This window comes from Tenrec ecaudatus, chromosome 2 (assembly GCF_050624435.1).
Source record: "Tenrec ecaudatus isolate mTenEca1 chromosome 2, mTenEca1.hap1, whole genome shotgun sequence".
Classification (NCBI taxonomy): Eukaryota; Metazoa; Chordata; class Mammalia; order Afrosoricida; family Tenrecidae; genus Tenrec; species Tenrec ecaudatus.
In genome coordinates this window covers 101,400,935-101,424,095 of record NC_134531.1, presented here as the reverse complement: position 1 = coordinate 101,424,095, position 23,161 = coordinate 101,400,935, and the positions used below count along the sequence as shown (strand labels likewise).

Below are 23,161 nucleotides of genomic sequence, written 5' to 3'. Positions count from 1 at the left end.
TCATAAAGTGATACCTATCTTGATTGCATATAAAATCCTACTTCCTTCTTCAGAATTGACCACTGATAGAACAGAGCTCACAAATATCTACACTACCGTTTTTGCATTTAAAAATAATCACAAGTATATATAAAAACTCACCATCTTACATTAAAACAGACATACACATTCTACTGATTTGGTTTAATATGTATTTCATTATTATCACGATTATATCTATTTTTGTGAACTGTGGTATTTTTAACAGTATGGCTTGGAAAGTTTTCCATATCAACATATATTAATCCATTTATTTTTAAATACTAAACAATATCCTGCATCATATATCTATTCTTCTTTTCAACTATTCTTCTTTGATAAATTTCTGTTTGATTTCACATGTTAACATTACAAATATGTAAATTATATTTCTTTGCTCATAAAGTTCACAGGATAAAGAGAATTACTGGGTAATATTTGTACACCGTTTAAATTTCAATAGATAATGCCAATCTCTCTGCAAAAATTAAATTTTTTATTCCTGTAAATTATTTGCAACATGTTCACATAACTTTATTTCCTTTTTTGTTTGTTTGTTTTGTTTTACAGAAGAGTGAATGCAGTTCCCCACTACCACAAATTATGCGGTCGAGTTTCCCACATTTGGAGAAATCGCCGGAGTCAGCACATCCAGAATGTAATGGATAAGCCTCACCCTGGAAAACCACCTTCGTGATCATGGTCTCTCCCCTGCCAGGTAAGTATTCACATAACTTTAAACATCTGAAAATTCTCAGTTGTTTCTCTTTGATGTTCTTGTACTTGTGGAGAAAATTATTCTTATTATTTTTCATTTCCTGAGTTACTTAAAAAGAATATTTTCATACTTGGATACAAAGATTAGATACAAAGATTAGATTATGTTGTAATTTTTCTCCAACCTGAAGCTTTCTCTTTTATGCTGTTAATTCTTAACCATACCTATTTTGTCTTAAATGGTGCAGGAGAAAGATAAGGCTTTTTACTCCAGTACAGAGCTACAGTCTCAGAAACACACAGAGGCAGCTCTACTCTGTCCTATGGGGTCACTGTGAGCTGGAATCGACTTGATGGCAGTGAGTTAAGAAAAAGCACTATTATATGGAAAAATGATTGCATTTTAATGTTTTCTGACCTTGATTTGTGTTAATCTGTTCAATGTCTTAGTAAACTTCCAAAATAATGGGAATTTTCTTTGAGTTATGTATGTCCCTTGCAACAGTTACTGAACCCAGTAGAGACATTGAACTCAGAGATATTGAACTTAGCAGAGCATTCCTGGGAGGAACAATTGGTGTCAAAATAGGATAAAGAAGGATTGGGGGGCGGGGGGTGGAAGGAGGAGCTGATGCCAGGGGTTTACGTGGAGAGCAAATGTTTTGAGAATGATGAGGGTAACAACTGTACAAATATGCTTTATACAATTGATGTATGTATGGATTGTGATAAGAGTTGTATGAGCCCCCAATAAAATGATTAAAAGAATGCTAAACAAACAAACAAAGATGAAGTATGGCGAGTGGAGACATGTCTGATCTTTACTTCAAAGGAATCAATCTTGGACAGATATGGAGTTGGATTCTCTTGCCTTATCCCATAGCCAGAGGAGAGCATATGTGGCCTCCATGCTACTTTTGAAGTTACTCTTGATTTTCACTTGTCCTTTTATCATAGCAATATTTAGAAGATAAGGAAACATTCCTGGGTCCTGTATAATTCTCAAAACCATTTTTAAGTTTGAGCCAATCATTATACCCACTCTATCTATGCATTTAACTAATGACCTTCTACGTTTGCACTGACTTTATTTAAAATGATGAACTCCACTAGAGACGTCTCCCTTGACAATATATGTAACATATGTGAGATGATGCCATGCTACCCTCACTTCTAAGGAGTATGTACCTCATCTAGAAATTATTTGTTTTGTTCAGTACTTTCAAGATTTTGCAACACCATAATTCAACACATCAATTCTTCTCTGAGCTATTCATTGTCTAGCTTTGATATACATATGAGAGAATTAGTCAGGGACATTTTAGTTCTCAAAATGACATCTGCTTTTTGACACTTTTTAGAGGTTTTTTTAAAGAAGATTTGATGAATTCAGGAAGTCCTTTGATTCCCAGAATGCTGTCTCTATGAGGGCTGCTCCAAATAAAATGAAATCCTTGACAAAGTTAATATTTTCTGTTTTTATTAGGATGTTGTCGATTGGTTAGTTGTGGAGAATTTTGTTTTCTTTAAACATGCTGAGTCTCCACTTATCCTATTGAAGAAAGTATTTGCAATGAAGTCATTGGTCTTATAAAATTCTACCATAGACCTTCAGCTATCATCAAGGTCCTATTTATAAATCCCGAGCCTTGTTATTTGATTCCAAGTTAGGCATTCTAATTACCACAATTATCAATGCATCCTGATTGCATTGATCGATTTCACACTGAAGAAGTTTGTAGAGTTTACATTTTTTTTTTTGTTATTGACTTTAGGAGTTGGTGCCTAAATTTGAATAAGTTGCATGTACTATTTTTCCTTGTTTATGTCCAAATATTCTCTATTCAAAGACAGCCTTGCATCTCAAGAGGTATTTTTAATGGGCTGTATAACTATAGAGCATATGTTTCTTTAAAAACCAAAGTCAAAATGAAAAAAATTTTTGATGAGCATAAAGGCCCACAGCCTTAAAAACCCTCCAGATTCCTTATCCCTTCGGTCTAAATAGTAGTTCAAGTGGCACAAAGAAGAGTAAAACTAAAATGAGTAAACTAAAATGAATTTGGAGACTTTAGTGGCATACAAATTCAACACAAATATGTGAAAAAAATATAAATTTTAAAATGCTATTTTTGATGATCAGTGTGATGCTTTTCTACATGTTATTCCCAGCTTAGTGAGGTGATTGATTCAAGTGGATCGGTTCTGGGACATTTTAGCTCTCTTATGCCTAGGATATAGATGCTGTGCATTATATTTCATTCTTAAATATTTCCAATTATCCCATTCTCAAATTCCAATTTTCATGGTACATTTATCCTTTTTTCATAATTTGAGTCATTCTCCATCTGTAAATGAGGGTCCTGAAAAGTTTCTTTGACATCAACAAAGTCGACTCGACTTGGAAGAGGCAGCATTACTCTAGTCATATTCTGTGTGCATTTCAATCAGAGGGGCTCAAATTACAACGCTCTACATGACAATGTTCCACTGGTGTTCATAGATCTTTTAGTGTCTTGTCCCTTAGAAACGACATCCAGCTCCTTCTTCCATGTTTATTTTAGTCTGGAAGGTCTGCTGACACCTGTCTAGCACGAGTGTTGCTACTGGTGTCTAAATGCTAGTGGCATGACGTCCAGCATCACAGAGACATGCAAGCCATCACAGTACAACAGACATGTGCAGTAGCTTAATGGGATATTCCTATTAGATAATTTTGTTAAATTTTAATATTTTATATATAGTTTTTCATTTATGTGATTTACACACATTTTACTAAAGGGCAGTATTTCCCTCCTTTGTTTCCCCATGCTCATAATTTTTGACTTGATTAGCAACATTATAAATTTGGCTTTGTTTATCTGGTAATTTTTAATAATTTAATTCATATCAAATAGTTTAATCTTTATTATGTACTTTTTTAAAACAGCTCAATTCCTTTGCATTTTGTATTTAAGATTCGATGGAGACAGACTAGGCCTTTTACTGGTGCTACTTTTTCATGAGTATTCTCAATGCCCATGAATTTTTAAGTTTTCTATTCTTACTATTGAGATTTTTATTAATTCCTATCCCTGGTTTAGATCTGGAAAATATTTTCTTCTTTATTTCTTCTTATATAATTTCTTGCTAGTAATTCCACCCTAATCCATTTGTATAGTTCTTTCTGTGATCTTGGGTAGATTCCTCATGTACCTACATTGATCAGTGCCCAACGATATCTCACTATGATCCTCTGCAGTTATTTTTATGAAAGTTTATTTCAGTTTTTCTATATGGCTCCTCCACACCAGCTGTTCCCTGTCAGCATACTTCCATAAGGATTTACAACTTAAGAAACCATCTCAGGTTGTTCTACTCCATCCCATATTGTTTCTATGAGTTAGAGTTTGAGTGGACAGCAATGAATTTCATTCCGTATACATAATTCCTTTGTCTTTCATCATCATATTCATATTTTCTCCAAATTTTAAAAATATACTTAAGATAATTATTAAAGTTCGTCCAAATATTTGATAATTATCACCTTTTTCATTTGTTATTCTATTTCTAGTGATTCATTTTTCCTCTGGTTAGGAATTATGTTTTTTACATGCATTTACAATTATGTTTATTTAGATAAAGAGATATTGTAAAATTTTCATGGCTGGGCCCAGGTTTTATTGTGTTACTTTACCTGGACAATATTCTGGCATGCACTTAAATTTTTGCCATGGCACAAAATCTTTTACAGTTTCTCATGCAAGGTCAAGAACAGTTTTTAATATAGACTCAATTAAGCTAAGTTAATACTATGATACCAGTCTGAGAATTTTCAACTGTATATTATGTGGTATTTTGCCACTGAATATTAAAAAAAATTCCTAGATTCCAAAATTTAGAAAATATTTATTCGGTATATTTTCAGTTTTCAGAAGTTTTTCTCATATAATTACTTATTAGTACTGTATCAAATATTTAAATGAACCCTCTGTATAATTCTTATTGTTACTGTATTTTGCTGCCTGTTATTCAGTATCTGATACTTTTTTCTTGTATATATTTTGTACAGCTTTTTAGATTTTTTGTTTTGTTTTTAGGTTGTTTGGTAAACCTAGTCTGTGTTATACCACCATTGTCATAGATACAGGTGCAAAGCATTATTAATTTGAAGCTGAATATTCATTCATTGCAGTATATTCATAATTTATAATTATATATAATGCATCATTATTTCATCATGTTTGAGTAATATACTTTAATTATCAATTCATAACTTGTTGATCTCTTGGTTGTTTATCATTTTCTACAATTAATAAAACACATTCATTATAATCTATTGAGATGAGTTAATACTTGTTATGATTTTATATTTATATCTTGCTTGCTTGAAATTTTTGTAATGCAATTTAAATTATATTTTTTATCTTTAGAAATTTAAACCAGTGATAAGTAATAAAAGATTAAAATAACAACTTGTACTCTATAATTAGTGTCAATAATAAAAATTGACAGAATAAATAAATTATCTAAGTTGGGGTGGATAAAATGAATTATCATGAAAGGTTTATAATTCTAAAATGCCTTTTATGTGGCTAATAATGTTTTGGAGAATGAGAATAATGGGAAGCTCTATAAAATAATTTTCCATTTTAATTCAGCTTTTAGTTGACTAAATATATGACACTCGGCTTTTAGGGGATGATTTATTACATTTCATGACACCATTACTTAAGAATCATCTCTCCCTTTTTTGCCTATAATTTGTGCTCTCAGAAGAAGAGGGATACTGTGGACAGAAAACATCTACTAGGGGTATAAATGTTGTGCATGAAGTTACCACAGTCATGAAAGGAGTTTCCTTGTCTCTATAAAATCACTTCTATTTATTACCTCTGAGTTTCTTCTATATGAAATTGATGTAGCTCAAAAACAAATATTTTAATCATGAATTAGGTGAAATTTTAGGTAGTAGATCTTCAGTTTTACTTCAAAAGACTCATGAAAATAATTAGACCCATGCAAACCTCACAGGACACTACTCTAATACCTAAACTAGAAGATACCTATCTACAAAAATCAATTTCTTTAAAAGGAATCAACTGCTTTACAAGGTCTTGGATGGAGTGGAAGGAAAATATGGAACACAACTCAAAATCATAAATTAGACAAAACTTACTGGTTGGATAAACTGGTGAAATTGATACTTGTAAATTTTATCTTGTTCCATTTTATTTTCTGAACTTCTGTTGAAGTGCTCAGTTGTTTGTTATTTTAATTTTTAACAGTTTTATTTTAATCCACATGTCATACAATTCAATAATTAAATCATATCAAGAAGAGTTATATAATCATCACCACAATCAATTCTAGAATAGTTCTACTTATTTGTACTCATTGCTACTTATGTAATTATTTTTAAATGTGGCAAACTATGCACAACAAAGCATTCGTCTGTTCAACAACTCTTTCATATATAATTCAGCACCATTGATTATACTCTTCATGTTGTACAATGATTGATATCCTTTTCCAAACTCTTCTAAAACCATTAACAAAAATTCAATGTTTACTAAGCAAAAACTCTCCCTCCTTCACCCATGGTAACCACCACTCCAGAAGCTACAAATGAAGGAGTAAACATGTGGTATAAATGAAGAATATATATTTTTAGGTCTATTATTCCATGTCCTTCAGGTGTAAACTCATTTTCTTAAACTGAATCAGTGACAGGTCTAAAAATTATTTGATAAACTGAGTAGCCCACCATTGTCTGACAGTTAGTGATCCTGTGGCGGGCTTTGGTATTGCTGTGTTTCTGGAAGCTGTGTCACTGGTATTTCAAATGCCAGCAGTGTCATTCGAAGGGAACAGGTTCCAGCAAAACTTCCAGATGAAGAACAGACTACAAAGGAGATATAGGCTATCCGCTTATGATGAATTAGTGACACACCAAAAACCCTTATCTGTAGAACTGAAATATTGTCAGATACTAAAACCCTCTTGGATAGAAACACAATGCTGTCAGCTATAGTTCCAGAAGATGAATCCCTCAGTCTGAAAGCAATAAAATAAAATATGACGGATAAAGAGCTACCTTCTTAAAGTAGAGTGGACCATAATGACGTGAATAGAGTAAATCCTTCTAGAATCAAGCCTTTAGCACCTTGATTGGCTGATGGGGTATAACTCAAAATAAGAAGAAGCAGGTGCAGAAATCTATTAATAATTGAACATGAAATATACAAGGTATTAATCTAAAAAATTGGTGTTGTAAAAAATAAATGGTAATGATTAAAAATCAATTGTGAGTATTTGTGAACTAAAATACTGATATTGGCTAGTTTGAATCAGAAAATCAAATGGTTTGCTATGCTGGGAATGACAGATCCAAGAGGAATGGCAGTGTATTCATCGTTAAAGAGAATTATTCCAAGATCTATCTTGAAATACAACGTTGTTTGTGATAGAACGATATCTACCTGAATAAAAGAAATGCAGCCAATACAAATATTATTCAGCTTATTCACTAACCACTAAGTATAGAGATGATAAAATTGAGGAATTCTACAAACATCTTCAGTTTGAAACTGATCAAACATGCAACCAAGATTAGTTGGTAATTATTAGGGATTGGAGTGTGTTCATAATAAAGAGAAGTAGTTCTTTCCTCTATTTCTTTGACTTTCCTCCTGTCCCCCTATCATGCTCCATCCCCACCTGGGTTTCAGCTATACCTCTTAGCTACATTACCCTCAATCATGCCATACCAGGCCTGCCACACCCACCTCACCACCAATTTGGATCCCTTGTTGTTCCCTTGTCCCTGGGTTTGTTAACACCACTTCCTTTCTCCCACCTCCTCCTATCCCATGTCCCCAGAACTGTCAGTCGGTTGTTTTTCCTCCAGATAGTTCATCCAGCCTATCTTATTTAGACAGACCTGTGGAGATAATAACATGCACAAAAACAAGACAGAGAAAAACCAAGCAGCAATGTACAACAAAACAACAACAGACCACTGACAAAAAAACAAACAAAAAAAAAACAAAACACAAGAAAGAAAGCTTGTAGTTAGTTCAAGGATCATATGTTGGTCTTTAAGAGTATTTTCCAGCCCAGTCTATTGGGGCACCACACCCTGGCCCCAAAGTCCACTTTCAGCATTCCCTGGGGGGCAAGGGGCATTTATAGAGGTCTAGACAAAAACATGTACATATGCAAATATATATATGAGGTTGGGGAAATAGATCTATGTGCCTATATTTATAGGTTTAGTATTAAGGTGGTGGAAGGACATTGGGCCTCCACTCGGGTGATTCCTCAATGCAAGAATACTTTCTTCTGTTGGGTTGGCATTCTGTGAAGCTCACCCTCCCAGCACAACCGCTGAAGCAAAAGCAGGTGAACAAATAGGTGTGGTGAAGAAAGCTGATGGAGTCCGACTATCAAAAGATATACCGTCTGGGATCTTAAGGACTTGAAGGTGAACAAGCAGCCATCTAGCTCAGAAGCAACAAAGCCCACATGGAAGAACACACCAGCCTGTGTGATTGCATTGTTCCGAAGGATCAGTTATTAGGCATCAAAGAACAAAAAATCATATCATTTGGTGCACACCTCCAGGATATGATTGCTGAAGACAAATGGGTGCATAGGCAGATGTGGTGAAGAAAACTGATGGTGCCCGGCTGTCAAAGGAGATAGCATCTGGGGCCTTAAAGGCTTGAAGGTAAACAAGCGGCCATCTGGCTCAGAAGCAATAAAGCCCACATGGAAGAACATACCAGCTTGTGAGATCACAAGGTGTCCAAGGGATCAGTTGTCAGGCATAAAAGAACAAAAATCATATCATTGGGTGCTCACCTCCATGATACAATCGCTGAGAACAAACAGGTGCATAAGTAAATGTGGGGAAGGAAGCTGATGGTGACCGGCTATAAAAGGTATAGCATCTGGGGTCTTAAAGGCTTCATGGTAAACAAGCAACCATCTAGCTCAGAAGCAACAAAGCCCACATGGAAAAAGCACACTAGCCTGTGCAATCACTAGGTGTCGAAGGGATCAGGTATAAGGCAACATCAGAACAACAACAACAAAAAAGGTCTTACCAGAGTGAATGAAGGGGCAAGTGCAGAGTGGAGACCCAAAGCCCATTTGTCGGCCACTGGAGATCCCCTTGCAAAGGGGTCTAGGGGAGGAGATGAATCAGGGTGCGATGCAGCATCAATGAAGAATACAGCTTTCCTCCAGTTCCTAAATGCTTCCTCCTTCCCCCCCTCCTCCCCCCATCATGATCTGAGTTCTACTTTGCAAATCTGGATAGAGCAGATGATATACACTGGTGTGGATAGGAACTTGATACACAGGGAATCCAGGGCGGATGATACCTTCAGGACCAGGGGTGTGAGTGGCAATCCTGGGAGGGTGGAGGGAGAGGGGGTTGGAAAGAGGAAACCCATTACAAGGATCTACATGTGACCTCCTCTCTGGGGGACAGACAACAGAAAAGGGGGTGAAGGGAGATGCCGGACAGGGCAAGTTATGACAAAATAATGATTTGTAAATTGTCAAGGGCTCATGAGGGAGGGGGGAGTGGGGATGGAGGGGGAAAAAAGAGGACCTGATGCAAAGGGTTTAAATGGAGAGTAAATGCTTTGAGAATGATGAGGGCAGAGAATGTACAGATGTGCTTTACACAATTGTGATAAGAGTTGTATGAGCCTCTAATAAAATGTTTCTTTAAAAAGGAAAAGAAGTAGCAATAATTGGAAAATAGATAGGAAGCTGGAAATCTCATGAAAGAGTTTTGCTAGACCAACAATGATTTCATCAAATATCTTTCCAACAAAACAATGACTGTACACATGATAATCTTCTCCAAGTGGAATCTACAAAAATTAAATTGATGCCATTTATGGAAAGAGACCATAGAAAAGCCTAATATCAGCTGCTAAAACCAGGTCAGAGATAGATGATGGAACAGACCATGAGTTGCTCACATGTAAGTTCAGGTTGAAAGTGAAGAAAATGAAAACAAGGCCATGAGAGCCAGTATACGAGCTCAAGTCTATCACGCCTGCATTTGAAACACCTTTAAAGGGCAGATTGATGTCCTCAACACTGACGACAGAAATCTGGTCAGCCTTGCTTGGATCCACAATCAGTACTCATAGATATCAGACTATGCATTACATTGCGTAAATCTGCTGAACAAGGCCTCTTTAAAGCATGGCAAAGCAAGGATATTACTTTGAGGATTAGAATGCACCTGAATAAACCATGGTATTTGCAACTGTTTCATATGCATGTGAAAGTTGTATATCTAATAAGGAAGACCAAAGAAGAATCAATGCATTTGAATTATGGTGCAGATGAAGACTTTAAATACCATGGGCTGCAAAAGATCAAACAAATCAATCTTGAAAGAAGTACAACCAGAATTCCCCTGAGGCCAGGGTGGTAAGACTTCATCTCATTTACTTGGGGCATGTTGCCTGAAAAGATCATGTGCTGAGGAGAGACACTATGCTCGGTAAAGTAGAAGGTCTGCAAAAGGGAGGGAACCCCTTGACAAGACTGATTGACTCAATGGCTGCAAGCAAAGGCTGCAAGAACTGTTGTGAGGATGGCGCACCACTGAGCACCACTCGCTGTGTTTGGTTCATGTGTTGCTGTGAGTCGGAACTGACTGGAAGGCACCTAACATGAACAACAACAGCAACAACGACCGGCTTTTCGGTTTTTCTTCTAGATGAATACAGCTAGACTCTACAGAGGCTGTCGGGCATTTTGAAAGGATAATGATATCTAAGATATAAAAACAATAGTTAACAGTTATGTAAACACTGGATGAGAGCTTGCTTGTGATTTGAAATATAAAAAGAGCAGGTTATCCAAGCCAAAGTATGTTTGTTCCCTCCTATACATGTGAAAAGTTGGACCATTGACTAAAGAATACAACAGAAGAATTTGTGCATTTGATTATGGTGTTGGAAAAGAATATAGAAAGGACCATGGACTACCAGAAGAGCAAACAAATCTGTCTTCAAAGAAGTACATCCAAAATGCTACTTAGAAGCAAAGATGGCAAGACTTCGTCTGTTCTACTTCAGACAAGTTATCAAGGAGAGACAAGTTCTTGGAAAAGGCTCAGACTTAATAAAGTAGAATAGTAGCGAAAGAGAGGGAGATGGATTGACATAGGGCTGCAACAATGGGCGAAAACATAAATACAGTGAGGATGCCACAGGATTGGGCAATGTTTAATTTTGTTTTATATAAGGTAGTTATGAGGCAGGATCTACTGAAGGCATCTAACCACAGTAGCTAGTCGGAACCTATCAAACTTACAGGTATCAAGTTGCTTCTGACTCGTGTGACCCTATAGGATAGGGTAGAACTGACCCTGTGGATTTCTGAGGCCAAATTTTACAGGCGTAAATAAGCCTCATCATTCTTCCATGGAGCATGTTGGTGGTTTTGAACTTCCGATTAGCAACACAAAGTTAACAATTAGACCACCAGCATTCCTGCCGCTGAGTCATTTCTGACTCATAGAGACACTGTAAAGCAGGGTAGTCCTGTCCTGGTGAGTTTTTGAGACTATAATTCATTACAGGAGAAGAAAGCTTCCTTTTTCTCCTGGAAAGCCGCCTGTGGTTTCAAACTGTTGATCTTGTGGTTAGCATCCTAATGCCGAATCACTATGCTATCAGGGCTCCTTTTAACCACCCATAGCATAATCAACAATCCAGCAAGAGAAAGAAATTAAAGGATAATACTTATTTTATTTAGATTTTTATTTTATGTAAAAAGTCTAGTTCTATGAAATCTCTTTACAATTTGAGATCTATATTATAATTTTCAAAGCAACCAAATTTTGCTCATTGAAAATCTGTCTACAGCTATTTCAATCCACATTAGTCACCAAAATAAAACATTATGCAGTGCCGTACTGTTTTAAAAACTAAGCTATATAATAAATTCCTAAAAGAACATGGGGAATATATATTTTAAAATAGAAATAATCATATACTATGATCCAATTTTATAGACTTTTTCATAAATTTATCTTAAATAAACTACTAGAAAAATATACATATGTTTGCAGTTACTTCTTACAGCATGAAAAGCAAGAACAGTATGTTGAAAATAATTTATTGAATACAGTGCAGTCTACCCATGTACATCATTAAAAATTCAGAAATATAAAAACCATCTAGATAATTTCATAACTATAGTTTAATTGGAAAATAATAGATCAGTTAGGAAATGTAGTTTGCTAAATTTCAGTCCTCATAGAATATACATGAGAGAGGAAAGGGCAGAATTGTAATTGAGAGCAAACTGAAAAATTACCAGCATAATAATTATGAAATATAATAAAATTTCTTACCCATATATATTTATTTGTTTCGATGAAAAAACGTCACAGTTAATTTGTAAACATAATAATTTATAGAATATGTAGGTCATGTTATATAATATATGCTGTTTTGAATATACATAGAAGCATGTACATATTTTGTTGTCTTAAAAAAGGTTAAACTTGAAAAAATTAGGGTGTGCAATTTTATTTATTATTCTATTCCTATTTTGTAGTTTAAATTTTCACTGAATTTTAAAGGTTTGTTTTGAGATAATTTTAGATTTGCATATTTAGATCTATAAATTCAAAGTTAATACAGAAAATGTTCATTTATCTTTCACTCATAAGGTAATATCTTGCTTAACATTCTACAGTCATGAAATATTCAAACCCAAACTCACTGGCACTGAATGGATTCTGACTCACAGTATTCCCATAGGACAAGATAAAACGGCCTCTGCAGGTTTCTGAGCCTGTAACTTTTTACGGGAGTAGAAAAGCCCTTTCTTCCACAGAGCTAGTGTTTCTGAGTCACTCTCCTGGTGTTAGCAGCCCAACGTGGAACCACTACTCCAGGACTCCTGTGCACAGCACGAACATAGAGGAATCAAGCCTACTGAATACTTCTGATGAAACTAGAGAGGTCATTCAAATGTCACGAGTTTTTCTAATACTCAAAAAAGAAAATTATTTATTTTCTTATTTGATTGGTTTCTATGACCATTGATGTTGCACAATAGGAAAATATGTGACATATATAAGATACAGAAAAGAAAAAATGTAGACCCCAAAGTAAAAGTCATAGTGGAGAATGAGAATGAGAAAGTGAAAGCTAGAAAACTAAAATTACCAATATTAGGAATTAAAGAAAGAATTTCACTGTACACACCAATCAATCTCACTCACTAGATTTTGGGAAAGTGGGTTCAAAACCAGTCATGATTTTAAAAGTTTTCTTTGTTGTTGTTTTTTACTTTTAATTGAAAATATGTAAGTGAAGAATTTCTATATGTTTTGGATATTAAACAATAGTGTACATGAATTTGATTCCTTTTAAAAGCTTAAGTCCATTTTAAATCAGCGTGAATGTGGTTGGATGCCATCTGGGTGGGTTGAGTCATTGTGCTCCTAACGCTGCCTGTGCTGTCCTCACAGCTACGTTTCAACCCGTTCTTGCAGGCGCTGTGTCAACCCGTATCCCTCACAGTCTCATTTTCAGGCGCTGTGTCAACCCGTATCCCTCACAGTCTCATTTTCAGGCGCTGTGTCAACCCGTATCCCTCACAGTCTCATGGTGGTGTTTAGATTTGATTTTGATTGTTGCTGACTCACTACTCTACCAAGCATCAAGTCATTTCTAGGAAGTGGCCTTTCATGATAAGATGTGAAAAGTACATGAGACAAAGTCTTGGCATAGTTCTTCTAAGACGCATTCTGGCTGTACTTCTTCCAAGACAAATTATTGTTCTTCTTGCAGCCTGCAATATTTTCAATGTTTTTTGAAAACACTGTAATTCAAATGCATTGCTTCCATAATGGTCTTCTTTATTCATTGTTCAGTTTTCACATGCATGGAAAGTAAATGGAAACTCCACGACTTGAATCAGGCACAACTTAAATCCAAAAGTGACATCTTTGATATTTAACATTTTGAAAGGTCTTGTGCAGCAGATTTGCCCAGTGCAATATATTACTTGATGTCTTAACTGCTGCTTCCATATCCTTTGATTGAGGATCCAAGTAAAATTAAATCCTTGACAATTTCAATAATTTCTAGGCTTATCATGCTGCTATGTGTTGGTCCAGTTGTAAGGACTTTTACTTTATTTAAACTGAGTTCTAATCAACACCAAGGGTTTCAATCTTTGACTTTCATCACCAAGTACTTCAAGTCCTCATCACTTTTAGCAAGCAAAGTTGATATATCTGAGTCAATTCCCTTTCAAGGCATTAGGTATTCACAGCAGGGCATGTTATGGCAGTGACTACAGCATTCCACAACTGCCAAACACTGAGCATCACGGCCCAGTCAACTTGATTCCCATCACACCTGTTTTTGCTTTCTCTTTTTGAAACAAATAACCATTTTAGTCCCTTCACCATGACATGTATAAAAGATGACTTGTTAGACATAATTTCTTGAAAACATATCTAATTATTTCAACTAATTTCAGGAATAGCTTATAGGTATATGAATGATAAGACAGTTATTCTGATTTCATACCGTGTTTAGCTCCATATATCTACCAAAAAAGTAACTTATTTGCATCAATTCTGACTCAGAGCAATCCTATAAGACCTAAAACTGCATCTATGGGTCTCTGAGACTGAATTTTTATGGGAGAAGAAAGCCTGATCCTTCTCCCACAAAGTCTTGTGGCTTCTTAAACTGTGTGTCAAAACCCCTTATGTGGTCACATACAGAGTATGCGAGTCAGTCATGCACACACACTAAACCGGCAACACTAAAATATTTCCGAAGGTACACCGACCAAAAATCAATTCAAAATGAAATTCACAATGAATCATCAGTGTTTCCATCAGCATTTGCCATGTTGTTTCGTAGGATTTCACTTCAGTCCATTGTGAATATGCCACATGTTCACTGTGCAGTGTGCTTTATATCAATCATAACACCACACAGCACCGATGATTGCTGCCAGACACACCGTAGTTCAGACTCAGACTATTGAAGATTATGAGGTTTAATGTTTAAAATGTACACAAATTGCCCTGTTCTTCTAGAACCATAAACGTCTAATTACAGAAAACAAAACAATATTTTCTTACCATCATTCCTCCATATGTAAGAATTAATATATCACTGGGCGGCAGTGTGTAAAAATGTTGATTTTAGGTGTTTATGTGCAGAAGGTAAAGATAAAAACCCTGTAATAGTCTTTTGTACCATATAAGTGGGCAAAACAATTTCTAAATTAAGCACAGATAAAATGTAGTTTTATAAACTAAACCTAGTATTTAGCAACAAATTATTAGAATAATTTTATATATTTTTTCATTTTAAATGTATTCCATTAAGTAAACTTCACAACAACTTGATAAGTCAAAAATTAGAATTGTACTCCATTTTAGGAAAAGTGTAGAAACTAAAAACCTTTCAGGGTTTCTGTATCAATTCGTATCAATAATGTAGTTTATTGTTCCAGTTGTAAGGATTTTTTTCCTGTAGATTCACTCCATACTGAAAGCTATAATCTTTCACCTTCAATGGTGTTTAACATCCTCTTCATTTTTTAAAATCATTTTATTAGGGGATCATACAACTCAACACAATCCAAACAGACATCAATTGTGTAAAGCACATTTGTGCATTCATTGCCCTCATCATTCTCAAAATATTTGCTCTCCACTAAAGGCCCTGGAATCAGCTCCTCTTTCCCCCTCCCTCGGCGCTCCCTCCTCCCTCCTCCCTCATGAACCCGAGATAATTTATAAATTATTATTTTGTCATATCTTGCACTGTCCGATGTCTCTCTTCACCCATTTTTCTGCTGTCTGTCCCCTAGGGAGGAAGTTATATGTAGATCCTTGTAATCTGTTCCCCCTTCCACTCCACCCTCACTCCACCCTCCTAGTGTTGTCATTTTCACCACTGGTCCTGAAGGCATCATCTGCCTTGGATTCTCTGTGTTTCCAGTTCTTATCTGTACCAGTGTCCATCCTCTGGTCTAGCCAGATTTGTAAGGTAGAATTGGGATCATGATGGTGGGTGGGGAGGAAGCAGTTAAAACTAGAGGGAAGTTGTATGCTTCATCGTTGCTATACTGCACCTTGACTGGCTCATATCCTCCTTGCCACCTTTCCATAAGGGGATGTACAGGTGTCTACAGATAGGCTTTGTGTCTACACCCCTCACTCCCCCTCATTCACAATGATATGATTTTTTGTTCTGATAATGACTGGTACCTGATCCCTTCAACACTTTGTGATCACACAGGCTGGTGTTCTTCTTCTACGTGAATTTTGTTGCTTCTGAGCTAGATGGCTGCTTGTTTACCTTCAAGCCTTTAAGACCCCAGATGCTATATCTTTTGATAGCCGGGCACTATCAGCTTTCTTCGTCACATTTGCTTATGCACCCATTTGTCTTCAGCAAATCATATCAGGGAGGTGAATATACAATTATATGATTTTTTTTGTTCTTTCATGCCTGATAACTGTTCCCTTCGACACCTTGTGACACACAGGTTGGTGTGCTTCTTCCAATTTGGCTTTGTTGATTCTGAGCTAGATGGCCACTTATTTACCTTCAAGCCTTTAAGACCCCAGATGCTATATATTTTGATAGCTGGGGACCATCAGCTTTCTTAGCCACATTTGCTTACGCACCCACTTTGTCTTCAGCAATTGTGTCGGGAAGGTGAGCATCATGGAATTCCAGTTTAATAGAATTAAGTATTCTTGCATTGAGGGAGTACCTGAGTGGAAGACCAATGTCCATCTGCTACCTTAATACTAAATCTATAAATATATGCACATGGATCTATTGCCCCAACCTCATATATATATTTACATATGTACACGCCTGTGTTTAGACCTCCATAAATGCCCTTTACCTCCTAACTCTTTCCTCTATTTCCTTTTACTTTCTCTTGTCCCACTATCATGCTCAGCCTTCATTTGTGTTACAGTAATTCCTCTTGGTTACATTACCCTTGGTCATGCCCTACTAGGCCTCCTATGCCCTCCTCACCACCTATTTGGATCATTTGTTGTTACCCTGTCCCTGGATTTGTTACCACCACTACATTTCCCCCTTAATTATTTATATTTTAGGACAAAAATATGTTTCAATTATGGCAATGTTGCTAAATTTTAGAGAGTACACATAAAAAGACTGACAATGTGCCAAAGTCTTTGTTGCCAGGTACAACTAAATTAACAAGAAAATACATTGAATCACCGATGCAATGACTACACAGAACACACAGACCATGCTCATGATGGTAGAGTTCATTAAGCAAGTTCATATGTTAAAATGCAAGTAAGAAAGACTCTGGATCAAGAAACTGCCATGGCATACCACAAAGTTCTTTTAAGGCAGCTAATACATTTCTAGAGGTCATTCAATTCCACTGGAAATGTCAACTCAGAGATGTTTAGCTCAAGCTGTTTGGGTCAGTGAACCATGTCCTTGAATTCAGTGCCCCGAGGCCCTCACTCCAGTAAGCCTCAGTCTGAATGAAGCTGTCAGCTCCACCTCCGTGGGTCAGCAAGTCCAGCACCCCCAATTAAATGCCCCAAAGCACCCTACTCCACAAGCCAGCCTCCTGCGCAGGATTATTCAGCCTGACTTGCTCTCCGGGCTGGAAAGTCCATCATTCTGCTCTCCTGCTCTGCCTCATGGCTCTGCTGCTGCTTCTGCTCCATTGCCGCTCCTCTGATGCCAAAGCTGCCTCCTTCACAACCTAGTGTTCTCAGGGCCCGAAGGAAGGGCTCCACTCCTGGAACTTGCTTCTAGTGAGACCTCCCTGTGCTTCTCAGATTACTCCTTTTATATCCAGCAGAATGTCAATCAAATGAATCCTTATAACTACTCACAGGTGAATCCTATTAGTGTCTTCCCCCACCTTCTTACCCAGACCCATGTAGGAAAAATTCAATTTTGATGGTAGTTACGGATATTTTTGGTAGAAGAGCTACATTAAATAATTCACTGCCCCAGATGTATTCTTTGATGTTATCTCACATCTTATCTTGTCATCAGTGTTCACTGTATGGAGTATGTTCTTGAGATGTTCTCTGAATCTGAGTGGGGTGTACTGGTTTGTATTTTGACACTCATAGATTTGTTCTGATTTTCTTCATCTTGAAGTTGAAATTTCAGATGAATAATTGATGGACTTACAGTTCGTCCTTGGCCTTTTTCTCACAGATGATATTGAGGGTCTCCATCATCTTTATCTACAAATATAGTTTAAGTTCTATTTATTCTATCCAGGGAAGTTAATACATCTTGCTCTGTTGATGATGTTGATAGGTCCCATTCCATAAGTGCTGACTCATATCAACCTCTATGTACAGCAGAACAAAACAGCATGTTCCTGTGCCATCCTTACAATTGTCCTTGTGTTTGAGTTCATTGTTATAGTCACTGTGTCAATCTAACTTGTCTGAGAGACCCTATTTTCTTTGTTCCCCTCACCACTTTACCAAACATGGTGTTCTTTTGAAGAATTAGTCTCTCCTGTTTACATGTCCAAAGTATGTGAGAAGTATTGCAATTGTCGTTTCTAAGGTGCATTCTGGGCTGTATTTCTTCTGAGACAGATCTGTTGGTTCCTTTGGAAGTCCATGGAACTTTCCATAATCTTCACCAGCACCACACTTCAAATGCATTGACTCTCTTTTAGCCTTCCTTAGTCAATGTCCAACTTTCACATACATATGAGGCAATTGAAAATACCACATGTTGAGTCAACTGAACCTTAGTCCTCTGGGTAAGATCCTCAAGAGATCTTATGCAGCCTGCAGATTTTAAATTAACAGCAGAAGAAAAATGAGCACTATATTATTTAGAAACAAGATGAGAGTAAAAATCTTTTTAAGCACTCATGGAATACTGTGTAAATGTCCTGGTGACACCCTTCAAGAGACTGGAATGTCAAGCAAAGTTCCAGAGAAATGACACTTATAAAAATATTGCATTCAATGTTTTCATTGATGGACAAAGTTCCTAATAGGATAGAACTAATGTTGAGAGACTTGAAAGAACATATCATTAGGGCAGACCTGGCAGATATAGTATCAGCAGCTCTAACTGCTACTACTGACTGTGAGAAACAGGTTGAGAAGTTACTAACAGCATTAAATATATTAAGTAAACTGGTCCCAAAAAAGGCTTTAAATAATGATCCACTGTTTCTGACTGTAAGAGATAAAGCATACAAAGTATTTGTTAATGATTTTACCACCTTGAATCTTGAATTAACTTGAAAGCAAAAAAGTAAGTGATTAAAAATAGTGCAGAGTGGGGATCTAGAGCCCATTTGTGGGAATTTGGACATCCCCTTGCAGAAGGGATGCGGGGAGGAGGTGAGCCAGTAAGGATGCAGTTTAGCAATGATGAAACATACAATTTTCCTCTAGTTCTTGAATGCTTCCTCCCCACCCTCCACTATCATGGTCCCAATTGTACCTTATAAATCTGGCTGGTCCTGAGGATGTACACTGGTACAGATAGGAATTGGAAACACAGGGAATCAAGGACAGATGAACCTCTTAGAACCAGTGGTGAGAGTGGCGATACCTGGAGGGTGGAGGGAAGGTGAGGGAGAAAGGGGGAACAGATTACAAGGATCTACATATAACCTCTTCCCTGGGGAACGGACAGCGGAGAAGTGGATGAAGGGACATGTCGGATGGTGTAAGACATGACAAAGTGACAATAATTTATAAATTATCAAGCTTTCATGGGAGAGGGGAAGCAGGGAGGGAGGGAAAAATGATGAGCTGATACCAAGGATTTAAGTAGAAAGCAAATGTTTTGAGAATGATGAGGGAAACAAATGTACAAAAGTGCTTGACATAATGGATGTATGTGCGGATTGCACGAGCCCCCAATAAACTGATTTAAAAAATGCAGCTTGAGTGAAAATGTCCTGAGCAGCTTTCCAATTACTATGAGCTGTTGCTTAAAAACAAGCAAACAGTAAATAAAAAAACCACTAAGCAAAACTAACCTTTGAAGAAAATGAAGCAAAACTTTAAAAAGTTCTCTTGGTGCTCCAACATGTATAAAATGAGGTCATTTTATGAAGCATCACAAATTGACCGTCTTATTTTAGACCTGTCTGCTAGTAGTGGAATGAAAGGGAACAGTGTAAAGTGAGTAAGGGAAGTTGGTATTCCACCAACTTGCTAAAATATTTTCAGACACAAACCTGTCTAAAAAGCTAAAGCTACCCGTACTATGCTGGTTCTTCAAAGAAGCAAACCAGTGTCTCTAGGGAGCGATTTATATCAAGAAGTGGCTCACCTCCTCCTTCCTTGTGTAGCTGCCGGGGCTGATGACCTGGAAGCAGGAAGAACACAGGCTGAGGGATGCCCAGCAGAATGAATCTAAACTTATCAGTCTGCTGGTGGCTTCTGGCATCAGCAGACAATGTAACAGTAAGTCTATCAACCGGATGCAGCATACAAATTCAGGAGTGGAGTGAACTAGTTTCCTCACACTGTCAATTTATACTATGAGTAGACAACACCCTGAATGAAACCGGAACTAAAACTCACTCAATGATATCAAGTTTGCTCCCTGATTAATGACATCAATTTGTCCTGCAATTACTTGGATGCTTCACAGAAGATCCTACCATGGAATTAAGCACAGTATGTTAGATCATAACGGAAAAATATCGGCCCACCCAAGTTGGCATAAAACTTAACTATCTCACAAAAATTTAAGGAAATGCACAAAAATAATAAAATGTTAGTGGCTGATTCTGTGAATACTAAGATATATATTTATGAATAGATCTATGTGCCTATATCTATAAATTTAGTATTAAGGAAGCAGATGTACATTGGGCCTCCACTCAAGTACTCCCTGAATGCAAGAATACTTTCTTCTGTTAAGCTGGCATTCCGTGATGCTCCCCTTCCTGACACGATTGCTGAAGACAAACGTGTGCATATGAAAATGTGTTGAAGAAAACTGATGGTGCCCAGCTAACAAAAGCTCCTCATCTGGGGTCTTAACTGCTTAAAGATAAACAAGTGGCAATCGAGCTCAGAATCAACCAAGCCCAAATGGAAGAAGCACACCAGCCTGTGTGATCATGAGGTGTCGAAGGGATCAGGTATCAGACATCAAAGAACAAAAATCATATCATTGTGAATGAGGGGGAGTGCAGAGTGGGGCCCCAAATCCCATCTGTAGGCAACTGGACATTCTCTTATAGAAGGTTCTCGGGGAGGAGACGAGCCAGTCAGGGTGCAGTGTAGCAATGATGAAACATACAACTTTCCTCTAGTTCCTAAATGCTTCCTCCCCCTCCACTATCATGATCCCAATTCTACCTTGCAAGTCTGGCTAGACCAGAGAATGGACACTGGTACAGATAGGAACTGGAAACACAGGGAATCCAGGACAGATGATCCCTTCAGGACCAGTGGTGAGAGTGGCAATATCGAGAGGGTAGAGGGAGGGTGGGGTGGTAAGGGGAGACCGATTACAGGGATCTACATATAACCTCTTCTCTGGGGGATGGACAACAGAAAAGTGGGTGATGGGAGATATCGGACAGTGTAAGATATGACAAAATTATAATTTATAAATTATCAAGGGTTCATGAGGGAGGGGAGAGTGAGGAAGGAGGGAGGAAAATGAGCTGATGCCAGGGGCTTAAATGGAGAGCAGATGTTTTGAGAGTGATGAGAGCAATGAATGTACAAAAGTGCTTGACACAATTGATGTATGTATGGATTGTGATGGGCTATATAAGCCCCCAATAAAATGATTAAAAGCAAATAAATAAAGAATCTGAATATTCGTGCCTGGTCAAATACTCAGAGGCAGTATTTGTGGCACTTTGCACTGAACTGGAAGAATTAGAGTTCTACCAACAAACAAACAAAAACCCCAAAACATAGTGACAGAAAATGATATTAGCATTATTTCATGCTACATGGAATTATAACATTAAGAATGAAATCTGTCAGTACAATTTATAAGTAACAGAAATTCAGCATATTAGGTGGTGTGCATGTAACCAGAAACCTTAAGAGAAAACCAGCTTTGAAATAATAAAACTTGCAACTGAACTCTTTCCTATTGATCTTAGAAAACCTTTATACTCTGTAGTAGCTTTCTAAAGAAAAATCACCAAGTTTGATTGTATGAGCCTCAAGCAAAATCAAAAAATACTCTGCAGGATTTACCTTATTCTCTGTGAACCAGGATTGAGTTCAATAAAAATTTAACGGGTCACAAAATGTGTAAAATAAACTTAACTGGATGTTTGTAGCTTACTTGGAAAGGCTGAGAGAAGCAGATAATTAGGTATTGTTAAGCTAAGAATATTAAGAGCCCAAGAAGCTATCATTCAAATATGAAAATGATAAAAAATTAGTAATGCTCAACTGCAGAATGAATTAGTAAGTATTTTGAAAAATATGTTCTTGCCACAAAAGATGATAAAGAATAAATAGAATGACTAATAGATCACCAATATATCAGAAGAGATGAGTCAGTGCCACAACATTAACACAGTATTATTAACCTAATATAACATATTATATGATGCTATAACATTAATATAGCATCATTTATAATATCATGAGGAAGGTTAAAACCAAAAATTTTGGAGTCCTTGGACAGAAAATTTTAATAGTTGGTATATTTGGACTATGATAACAAATAGTAGAACCTCTTCCTTAACTTCTGTGACAGGTGTTAGGTCAACTTAGGTGGACCAGGAATATCCCATGATATGATATAAAATAATGCATTCAGTTCTATGATGGGATCTTCTATGAAGCAGCCAAGCAGCTGTGGGAAAATAAAAACTAAAACAAAAATGAACAAATGACTATTGAGGCAACTCCAAATCATAGTGACAGGGTAGAACATCCCCAGCAGGTTTCAGAGATTGTAACTCTTTAATGGAGTAGAAAGCTCATCTTTCTTCCATAAAGTTAGTGGTTTTGAACGTCTTCCCTGGAGGACTACAACACCACGTATAACCCACCATGGCTCCTGTGGGGAGAATATACCATTTTAATCTGCGACACCCTTGATATGATTGAGAGAGGTTTCATTTAGCGTGTGGCCTACTTTATAAATGGACAGTGTGAAGAAGTTAGCTCATTGCTTTATTTTTAAAAAAACTTAAGAAATCATTTGTTGGCAATTTTTAGAGCTCTTATAACAATCCAACATCAATTGCATCGAGCTCATTTGCACATATGTTGCCATCATCATTTCCAAAACATTTTCTTTCTACTGAGCCTTTGGTATCAGCTTCTCTTTTTCTCCTTCCCTCCCTAACTCTCCCATTCTTATGAACCCTTGATGATTTAGAAATCATTTATATTTTCATATTTCACACCACCCTC

At 36.8% G+C, this 23,161-nt stretch overlaps 1 non-coding gene across 1 annotated transcript; it reads right to left on the bottom strand.

Moving 5' to 3' along the window:
- Positions 1-583: 583 nt before the first annotated feature.
- Positions 584-744, bottom strand: LOC142441756 (U1 spliceosomal RNA). Its single transcript, XR_012783103.1, has one exon. It is a non-coding gene; the product is annotated as a U1 spliceosomal RNA (small nuclear RNA).
- Positions 745-23,161: the final 22,417 nt, after the last annotated feature.